This window comes from Helianthus annuus, chromosome 10 (assembly GCF_002127325.2).
Source record: "Helianthus annuus cultivar XRQ/B chromosome 10, HanXRQr2.0-SUNRISE, whole genome shotgun sequence".
NCBI lineage: Eukaryota > Viridiplantae > Streptophyta > Magnoliopsida > Asterales > Asteraceae > Helianthus > Helianthus annuus.
The window spans coordinates 55,401,495-55,411,771 of record NC_035442.2 but is presented as its reverse complement, the minus strand read 5'-3'; positions in this window follow the sequence as shown (position 1 = coordinate 55,411,771).

The following is a 10,277-nucleotide window of genomic DNA, read 5'->3' as shown; positions in this document are numbered from 1 at the left end:
GGTATGGTAGTCTAGTAATAGTGTAAGTACAGCTCTATTCAATCTCAATCCTTCAATCCCAATTCCCGTGCCCTGGGAATCCCATGCCTTAGTAAGGGTGTGAACTCACCTTGGTTTGCTCGGTATGCTATGCTCTAGGGTTTATCAAACGTCTAAGTCCGTTATACACGACCTAGAATATGTTGCACATAATATGATGTGAGTGTTTGCATCCAATTAGGGTTTGCGAGTGATTGGTAACCAAGCAATTATGTTCTGTGTGTGTATTGTGTACATGATGTTATCACATAGAATGGTCACACATGCACGAACATACAATTGTGTTCAATATCATACGATCATATACATAGAATCATATATCACATAATCAGTTCATCGCATTCACATAATTCATGCGTCACGCCTTTGCTTCCACATCTCAGTCTAGCATTGAGGTTAATCTAATTGTCACCGTTAAGTTATTCAGCACTAGCAGCGTTATTAAACTTCACAAGTTTAACGAAGTCAAGGATTTAACAAAGTGTCATGCGCAGCTTAACAGATTAATCATCATCAATCATGCAGTTCATTGTTTCAAATTGTACATCACACAACACCAGACGGGGCCTTGCCATTCCACAACTCAGACAAGTGTGTAGGGGGGTTTCCCCTGTTTAAAAGTCGGATAGCATAAGGGGTTTTAAAAACTTGCACCACATAGCTTAAACTCGGACATATATAAATCAATAAACTCGGACATATGTTAATCAATAAACTCGGACCATGCTACCTCTTATTAAACTCGGATCATCAACATAACACACAAACTCGGTTCATATTTTCATCACATAAACTCGGTTCATATATCCATCACATAAACTCGGTTCATATTTTCATCTAAACGCTCGGACTAACTTATCAGATCAACCTCAGACAATCACAATCGCAATTATATCAGTTACGTTTTCTATCATACGAACAGGAAACCCTAACTTCATACAATGCGATCATTGAAACTCAATTCTAAATCACAATTCCACATTTCTTGTATCTTAACATCAGGCAGCAATCACACAACATACAACATCATTTCACAATCCTTGGAATGAATCAATAATTACAGAACTATCATAAGAAATTAGGGTTTTTAACATGAATCACATAATCAAGGATCAATAACAATCAAACAATCACAAACAATGATTAAACAATTACCTTGATTCGATTCTAGATGGATTGGCAATCAAGCTTGATGCAAAGAACTTGTGAATCCAAGAATGATGAGAAGGTGGTTGTAGAGAGTATTAGGGAATGTGGGTGTACGTGCTTTGATTCTTGTGATGATTAGGGAATGATTAGTGAGAGAGATTAGGGTTAAGTATTACTAGAATTTCACTAATTGTCCTCTACATCCTCAAGTATTATATTTTACAATAGTACACCATCTCATAACAATTTCATAATTTCACCACCAAGTTCATTTATTTATCAATTTCACAATTATCAAACAACCATGCACAATTAAACAATCAAAACATATACAATTCCAAGGCAATCAATTGTGCAAATAAACGACTAGTCAATACATGAACGTGCGATAAATGCGAAATAGAATCTTGGAAATTCGAGTTGTCACATTATCCCCAACTTAAAAGAAATTTCGTCCCGAAATTTGGATTTGGTACGCACTCACTGAGGAAGCTAGATAAGCTGTATTGTTTACTGGTTTTCCTGGGGTGTCACATCATCCCCCCGTTGATTTGGAATTTCGTCCTGAAATTCAGTAGTAGTAGCTTCAGCCTCAGTAGTGGTTGCATTGGTTTCGAATAACTGGGGGTACTTTTCTGTCATCTGGTCTTCGCGTTCCCAGGTGTACTCTGGGCCACGTTTGGAGTTCCAACGAACTCGGACAAGAGGGATTCTCTTGTGTTTGAGGACCTTAACATCCCGGTCCGTGATTTCAACTGGTTCCTCGACGAACTGCAACTGCTCGTCGATAGTGAGTTCCTTGAAAGGAACTATGAGGGTCTCATCTGACAGGCACTTCTTCAGATTCGACACGTGAAATACATTGTGAACTGCACCGAGTTCAGCTGGTAGGTTCAGTCTGTAGGCTACTGGGCCTATTCTTTCAATGATTTCGAACGGTCCAACATAACGTGGATTGAGTTTACCTCGTTTACCGAATCGAACCACACCCTTCCAGGGTGAGACCTTAAGTAAAACCCGGTCCCCGACCTGAAATTCCAATGGTCTCTTACGCTTATCCGCGTAGGCTTTCTGACGGTCGCGTGCTGCCGCCATGCGTTGTCGTATTTGTGCAATCTTTTCTGTGGCGTCCACTACAATTTCTGGACCCGTAATCTAACTATCCCCCACCTCTGCCCAACAGAGAGGTGACCGGCATTTACGTCCGTACAATGCCTCGAATGGAGCGGCTTGTATGCTGGTGTGATAACTGTTATTATACGAAAACTCCACCAAAGGGAGATGCTTTTCCCAGCCGTTGCCGAAATCAATAACACATGCCCGAAGCATGTCTTCAAGAGTCTGGATCGTTCGCTCAGACTGCCCATCCGTCTGAGGATGATACGCCGTACTCATGTCCAACCGAGAGCCAAACGCTTTGTGCATCGCTTGCCATAGCTCTGACGTGAATCGTGCATCCCGATCCGAAATGATAGAGGTTGGCACTCCGTGCCTCGAAACAACTTCTTTCACGTAGATGTCTACTAAGGTAGAAAACTTATATGTTTCTTTGATAGCCAAGAAGTGAGCAGACTTTGTGAGTCGATCAACGATCACCCAGATAGTGTCATTCCCGCGCTGGGATCTAGGTAGGCCAGTAACAAAATCCATGGAAATTTGCTCCCATTTCCATTGAGGTATCTTAGGCTGTTGAAGTAGGCCTGCGGGTTTCTGATATTCAACCTTGACTCTTGCACAGGTCAAGCACTTGCCAACATAGGTGGCGATGTGGGCTTTCATACTTGGCCACCAGTATGTTGTTTTGATGTCGTGGTACATTTTATCTGACCCTGGATGTACCGAGTAGCGAGACTTGTGTGCTTCGTCCATCACAAGCTCTCGTAGACCGCCATAAAGTGGGACCCAAATATGCCCCGTTACATAGTAGGCGCCGTCTTCCTTTTGTTCCATGCGATGCCTTGAGCCGCGTAAGGCTTCAGCTTTGACGTTTTCGGGCTTTAATGCTTCCATCTGAGCAGTTCGTATCTGTGCGGGAAGACTGGACTGAATAGTAAGCTGTAGCGCTCGCACGCGCTTAGGTAGAGTGTCTTTCCGACTGAGGGCGTCAGCCACAACATTGGCCTTGCCTGGATGATACTTGATGGCGCATTCGTAGTCGTTCAGAAGTTCAACCCATCTCCGTTGACGCATATTCAAATCCTTTTGCTTAAGAATATGCTCGAGACTCCTGTGATCGGTGTAAATCGTGCACCTGGTACCGTACAGGTAGTGTCGCCATATCTTAAGCGCGAAAACAACAGCTCCCAGCTCTAAGTCGTGCGTCGTGTAGTTCCGTTCATGAATCTTGAGTTGCCGCGAAGCGTAGGCAATAACTTTATCACGCTGCATCAATACGCAACCAAGCCCCTGTATCGATGCGTCACAATAAACCACGAAGTCATCCGTGCCCTCGGGCAGTGAGAGAATAGGTGCGCTGCAAAGCCTATCCTTTAAGTACTGAAAAGCAGTTTCCTGCGTATTACCCCATCTGTAAACGACACCTTTCTGTGTCAGCATAGTAAGTGGCTGCGCGATCTTGGAGAAGTCTTTGATAAACCGCCTGTAGTACCCCGCCAAACCCAAGAATTGGCGTATTTCTGTTGATGTACGCGGTGCAGGCCAGTTCCTGATCGAATCTACCTTGGATGGATCGACATGAATCCTATCCCTGTTCAACACATGGCCTAGAAAGTGGACTTCACGAAGCCAGAAGTCGCATTTAGAAAACTTGGCAGTTGCTCCTTTCGAAGAAGTTTCAAGATAAGACGTAAGTGCTGCTCGTGCTCCTCCTGACTCTTGGAGGAGATCAAAATTTCGTCAATGAAGACAATGACGAACTTGTCAAGATAAGGTTTGCACACCCTGTTCATAAGTTCCATGAAAACTGCAGGCGCGTTCGTAAGTCCAAATGGCACGACTTAGAAACTCGTGGTGACCGTAGCGAGTTCTGAATGCTGTCTTGGAGACGTCCTCATCCCGGACTCTCAGCTGATGATAACCAGACCTTAGTTCAATCTTGGAGTAGTAACTTGACCCTTGCAACTGGTCGAATAAGTCGTCAATGCATAGAAGAGGATAACGGTTCTTCACCGTGACCTTGTTCAGTTCGCGATAATCAATGCACATTCTGAAAGTGCCATCCTTCTTTTTCACGAATAGTACTGGAGCTCCCCAAGGCGAAGAGCTTGGACGAATGAAGCCTTTATCCAAGCGCTCTTGTAGTTGCTTTGACAGTTCTTCCAGTTCGGTTGGAGCTAAACGATACGGTGCGCGAGCTATAGGTGCTGCTCCTGGAGCTAGCTCGACTTGAAACTCGACCTGGCGATGAGGCGGTAGGCCAGGTAAATCTTCTGGAAACACCTGAGGAAAGTCGCGTACAACTGGATGATCTTCCAACTTCTTTTCTTTTGTTGATGCGTCAGTAACGAGAGCCAAAATTGCGGTGTGGCCCTTCCGCAAACATTTCTGAGCCTTCAAGAAAGAGGTGATGCCAACCACAGCACCACTTTTGTCGCTTTGAACTTCGAGAGGTTCTTGACCAGAACGAGAAATGCGAACAATCTTTTCTTTGCATAGGATTTCTGCTTGCTGTTGCTGCTGGCGATTCCGATTTGCAGGCCGTGGGCTCCTGAATCCTTAGCTTCATGGCCCATCTTGAGACACCCCTGGCAACGTCCCTCGTTGTACTAACCACCGTGGTGTCTGTTGCATTAGTTACACATTGGGTGAATTCCCCGATATCCACCCTGCCCCTGACCACCAGAAGTTGGCTGACTCAGCTCTGGTGATCACTATTCTTGCGCTGCTGCTGTGCTTGAGACTGAACGGTAGCTGAACCCTTGCTGGAATACCCATCCCATTTCCGCTTGTTGTCACTAGGAGTAGCGAGAGTAGCAGAAGTGATAGCGGTAGTAATAGTGCTGATACAACTAGGCAGCCTGTTCTGTTCCACTGCCTGATCCATGAGGCGATGAGCAAAACGCTGAATGTCTTGGTTACTGTCGAGGTTAGCCGATGTAGCATGGCTCTGAATCTCTGAGGCTAGACCCTTGAGGTACAATTCGATACGCTTGCTTGGAGGGTCCACCATGGTTGGACACAAGATGGCCAGTTCGTTCGACCGTTTCGTATGAGCTTCAATTTCTGACCCCGTCATTTTCAAATGGTAAGGCTCCACTTCCAACTTGTGGATGTCATCACGCGTGCAGTATTCCCTTTTAATGCGTTCTTTGAATTCGTTCCAGGGGGTGGCGTTAGCAGCTGCCAACCCTAGTATCTGTTCCTGCGCGTTCCACCAGGTTAGCGCGATTCCTTCCAACGTAACAGTGGCGTACTTGACCCTGCGAGCCTCAGGGCATTCACAAATCTCGAATACCGACTCGAGCTTCCCTAAACCAATGGAGTAGTCCCACTGCTCCTTCCGTGCCACTGAATGTGCTTGGACGACAGTCCATGAAGTTCTTGAATGTACAGACAGATTGCTGTGCGTTCCGACCCGTTGCGCGAGAAAGTTAGGTCAAAGTTAAGCGCGAGAGTTGGGTCACAAGAGTAGGATCTAACATCCTAGGATAGGTCTGGAATAGCAGGTTATACCTCCTGCTTGTGCGGCTGCAAGTGCCGCAGCAACTTGTTCGTTAATGAGAGCCGTCAACTGGGCTTGAGTCATGTCAACATGTCCAGACATGATCGAACAGTAAAGGTAGCATAAGTATGAATGGTTCGCGAGTAGTGCGATGACAGAAAAGTGTAGGCACATAGGTGTTCTTAAACAGTAACAGGTAGTGAGCAAAGTAATGTAAGCATACTACGAGCAAAGTTCTATGCAATTCTAGCAAGCAGGTAATAAACATAAACCTTATTACCTAGGATGTCGAGTCTTGCACGTGGAGTGAAGCGTCGTTGTGGATCGTTAAGAGCACTGTTCTGGTTATAGTCTGGTTTTAATAAAAACGTTTTCCCATATTAAAACCAAGTTCTTTATAACCAATGGCTCTGATACCAATCTGTCACACCCCCAAAATCCACGTGCGGAGTATCACCGCTTGGGAGCATGACTGACCAGGATCAAGCCACCAATCATACAGAACAATACATATAATAAAAGTAGTTGTCATTTAAACCAAACCAAATCCATATGAAAGGTGTTTCAAATCATAAGAAAGTTATCTTTGTTTAGCGGAAGCGTATAATCAAACCCAACATAATTAAGTACGAAGTGTCATAAGTGTTTAATAGGATAATCCCAATCCAAGCCCACAACGACCCGCTCCTCCATGTGCAAGCTCCATATACCTAACGACCTGCAAGGCATGTAACAGAGGATCAACAACTAGTTGAGCGAGTTCACAGAGAGTAAATGCGTAATAGTAAGTTCGTCTGTAACAGGTGGCTCTACTGGGCCGTTAGTACGTTCTATTGGTGGGGGCTTCCCATGTTGTATAACCACTAGACTATTTGTAACCATATGTGTTCTTCACAATCCGAGAACAGTAGTAAGTATAAGTTCACGTAGGACTTACGTGAGTATCCTTCACATCCGAGGATAGTAATTAAGTATAGGTATCCTTCACAACCGAGGATAGTAATATGTATAAGTATCCTTCACAACCGAGGATAGTAGTAAGTATATGTATCCTTCACAACCGAGGATAGTAATATGTATAGGTATCCTTCACAACCGAGGATAGTAGTAAGTATATGTGTACGTAGATCGCACGTATGTGTCCTGCACAACCGAGGACGATGGTATGGTAGTCTAGTAATAGTGTAAGTACAGCTCTATTCAATCTCAATCCTTCAATCCCAATTCCCGTGCCCTGGGAATCCAATGCCTTAGTAAGGGTGTGAACTCACCTTGGTTTGCTCGGTATGCTATGCTCTAGGGTTTATCAAACGTCTAAGTCCGTTATACACGACCTAGAATATGTTGCACATAATATGATGTGAGTGTTTGCATCCAATTAGGGTTTGCGAGTGATTGGTAACCAAGCAATTATGTTCTGTGTGTGTATTGTGTACATGATGTTATCACATAGAATGGTCACACATGCACGAACATACAATTGTGTTCAATATCATACGATCATATACATAGAATCATATATCACATAATCAGTTCATCGCATTCACATAATTCATGCGTCACGCCTTTGCTTCCACATCTCAGTCTAGCATTGAGGTTAATCTAATTGTCACCGTTAAGTTATTCAGCACTAGCAGCGTTATTAAACTTCACAAGTTTAACGAAGTCAAGGATTTAACAAAGTGTCATGCGCAGCTTAACAGATTAATCATCATCAATCATGCAGTTCATTGTTTCAAATTGTACATCACACAACACCAGACGGGGCCTTGCCATTCCACAACTCAGACAAGTGTGTAGGGGGGTTTCCCCTGTTTAAAAGTCGGATAGCATAAGGGGTTTTAAAAACTTGCACCACATAGCTTACACATGAGAATTTCGGACCACAAGGGTGTTAAAAACTCGGGTAGGGGTGTGGGGGTGTTAAAACTAGGACAAAGAGTTTCATCAAAGAAACTCGGACCACATTAGATTCATGAAGTTCGGACATGGGCTGTTCCTTGTAAACTCGGTCATGGCTTCATAAGTTCGGACTCCCTTCCCCCCATTAGCACAAACTCGGACCAACATTCAACTCATTAAACTCGGACATATGTTGGCCATTAAACTCGGACATATATAAATCAATAAACTCGGACATATGTTAATCAATAAACTCGGACCATGCTACCTCTTATTAAACTCGGATCATCAACATAACACACAAACTCGGTTCATATTTTCATCACATAAACTCGGTTCATATATCCATCACATAAACTCGGTTCATATTTTCATCTAAACGCTCGGACTAACTTATCAGATCAACCTCAGACAATCACAATCGCAATTATATCAGTTACGTTTTCTATCATACGAACAGGAAACCCTAACTTCATACAATGCGATCATTGAAACTCAATTCTAAATCACAATTCCACATTTCTTGTATCTTAACATCAGGCAGCAATCACACAACATACAACATCATTTCACAATCCTTGGAATGAATCAATAATTACAGAACTATCATAAGAAATTAGGGTTTTTAACATGAATCACATAATCAAGGATCAATAACAATCAAACAATCACAAACAATGATTAAACAATTACCTTGATTCAATTCTAGATGGATTGGCAATCAAGCTTGATGCAAAGAACTTGTGAATCCAAGAATGATGAGAAGGTGGTTGTAGAGAGGATTAGGGAATGTGGGTGTACGTGCTTTGATTCTTGTGATGATTAGGGAATGATTAGTGAGAGAGATTAGGGTTAAGTATTACTAGAATTTCACTAATTGTCCTCTACATCCTCAAGTATTATATTTTACAATAGTACACCATCTCATAACAATTTCATAATTTCACCACCAAGTTCATTTATTTATCAATTTCACACTTATCAAATAACCATGCACAATTAAACAATCAAAACATATACAATTCCAAGGCAATCAATTGTGCAAATAAACGACTAGTCAATACATGAACGTGCGATAAATGCGAAATAGAATCTTGGAAATTCGAGTTGTCACATTGTATAACTTGAAATCGGTTGATAAATTTAAACTGTTAACACTCGACAACCCGACGAAACACAAGTGTGTTTCGCCAAGCACTCTTCGACGAAACAAGAGAGTGATTCGCCAAGATATAGCTCGACGAAACAGGAGACCTGTTTCGTCAATCCCATCTCAACGAAACAGCCTGCTTCGCCGGCCCATCTGATTCGTCAAGCCCATTAAGGGCCCAGGACCATTAAAACACGTATAAGTTAGACGGAACAACCACTTTCACTACACTTTAGCAAAACAAAAAACCCTAGAACCCCTGTGTGTGTGTGACGGCAAACTTGTGTTCCTGAAGTCCCGAATCAACCTCGTTAACATTCCTTTGTCGCGGTTAGTATTTTTTTCTACTCGTATTGATTGATGGTTTGGGATTGTTGTAAACTGATTTCTGATATAGTGCTTATGCTCATGATTTATTGATGAATTGTAGTTGTTAAGATATAGACTTATAGATTACAGATTTTATGTTGAGATTAGATTGTTGAACGGTTTGATCGGTTGATACATAGGGCTTGATGTTCTAGACTAAACCCAACTGATGATTTCGGTTCGATGAATACAGTTGTGATGTCACCGGTTAGGTCTCAATCGATTTGCTAAATGAATGCATGTATTAGCCCTAGTAGTATTAATGATTTCATGATGATTAGTTGATGATTTCTATGTTAATGGTTTCTGTATGATTGCTCCTTGATAATGACGGCTGATTAGGGTTTCTTTGTTGATACTGTAACTGATCAGCATGATTGACGTAATTGGAATTTGACGTAACTGATGTTCGACGTCACTGACTGGTTTGGCGAAACAGACTACTCGGCGAAATAGAAATGTGTTTCGCCATGGGCTATTGACGAAATAGAATTGTGTTTCGCCAAAGGGTGATTGACGAAACAGGGTATGTTTCGCCAATCTGTGTTTCGCCGACTTGTATACTTTGCACAGTAACCTAGTTAGACTCTGTTAGAAGTTAACTGTATTAACTAACTGCTGTTAAATGATGTACATGACTTGCATAATCCTGAATACGTGCAATGTGCTACTTGGTGATATGTCTATACGTGAACAAATGAATACAAACTGATTGTGTATACGTGCATACCCTAGGACGTGATTGATTTACTTCGAGCACATACTTAGCATACCGAGCAAACCCAAGGTGAGTTCACACATCCAAGGCATGGGGTTCCCGGGTGGGATTGGGTTTTTGATGAATTATTGTGTATACTCAGATGGTAGAACCTAACGATAAGATACGACTAGACTTGTAACACTTATTGAACTGATCTTCGCACACCTGCCAAGGGTTGGCCGCGATATTATGACTGACTTCGCACACCTGGCTTAGGAAGGCCGCGAACTAAATTTATTAATCTTCGCACACCTGCCTGGGAGGCCGCGATACAAATAAACCTAGTC